This window comes from Crocodylus porosus, unplaced genomic scaffold (assembly GCF_001723895.1).
Source record: "Crocodylus porosus isolate Cpor-Errol unplaced genomic scaffold, CroPor_comp1, whole genome shotgun sequence".
NCBI classification, from domain to species: Eukaryota; Metazoa; Chordata; order Crocodylia; family Crocodylidae; genus Crocodylus; species Crocodylus porosus.
This window is the reverse complement of record NW_017728947.1, coordinates 100,846,008-100,847,276: the sequence shown is the minus strand read 5'-3', so window position 1 is coordinate 100,847,276 and position 1,269 is coordinate 100,846,008.

The following is a 1,269-nucleotide window of genomic DNA, read 5'->3' as shown; positions in this document are numbered from 1 at the left end:
GCGCTGCTGCACGGCCGCGCCGCACCTTTCCGAACACGGGAAAGAAGCGGGCGAGGCCGCAGGGACGCCCGGGGGGGAGAGCCGCGTGTGGCACCGGGCTGCCGCAGCCGGGCTGGTCCAGCAATTGTGCGAGGCAGGGATTTCCTGGGCGGGCCCCTTTTATGGCGCCGACTGTGCAGCTGGGAGAGTCCGAGGAGCTTCGGAAGACGTCCTTCCTCCGTGGCTTTGACCCGCAGACGGATGCAGGTAGTTGAGCTCCGAGTTTTTTTCAAAGCGACGCTGTGAACATTGACACCTGCAGCGGGGAGCTCCCGCCGCCTCCGGCCGGGACGTCCCGCGCTGCCGCGGAGCCGCCCCCGCCTGCCGGCAGATGGCGCTGCGCAGTCAAGAACCGTCCTGGAAACGCTCACGAGCTCGTTTTGCGGCTGCAAAAGCGTATCTGAAAAACGAAACCTGTCGGGGAGACGGCACTAAACGAAAAGTCACTTATGTGCCTGCAACTTAATGGGCAAAAAGATCTTTTCAGGAATGTGTGACATCACTTAATCCTACACTCTGTGCTCCTGAAATTTCAGGATTTTCTAAAGGACCTAATGAAGCACAAACAGTAAAAATAAACAAAGGCAAGAACAGTCACAGACAAGCTGTTTTCCATTCACCTGGTGATTTTTTATTCCTGTCTCGTGTGCTGTACGAAGTAGGTTTTCAAAGCCTTTTCCACTGGCATCAGTAGCGATGAATTCTCTTTTCCCCTGCTACCCACTTTTTGCACTGAGGGTTAGCAGCCCCTCCTTATACATGCTCCTCTTCCTTCTGGAGAAGAAGGATGGCCTGCTCAACGAATGCTGAACCCTGTTTCGACAACCTGAGAGAAAAGCCAAGTACAAGGACTGTAGTAAGCCTGAACGTCATAAAGGACATAAAAGGGCCGTAGGATCATTGGTAAAGAAGCAAATACATAAAGGAAGCTGCTGACGTAAACAGCCAACGGAGTTTCTGGCAGACCATGCTACTGAGAATAAAGAGCTGGTACTTAAACTGGAAGGCCCACTCACCCTCCACTTCCTTTTGACCCAATATGACTAAAAATAGCCTGGCTCACTGCATTCTTGTCTTTCTGCATATGGATCTCACATAATCTGAGGGTAGCCAATGCAGAGAAGTCTAAGAATTTAAACAAGAAGTGCCAGCCCCTAGCCTGCTTGTCAGAACTGGCTCATGGGATGCGTCATTGTGACCCGCGTGACACATTCCAGCTCTGCAGCATTT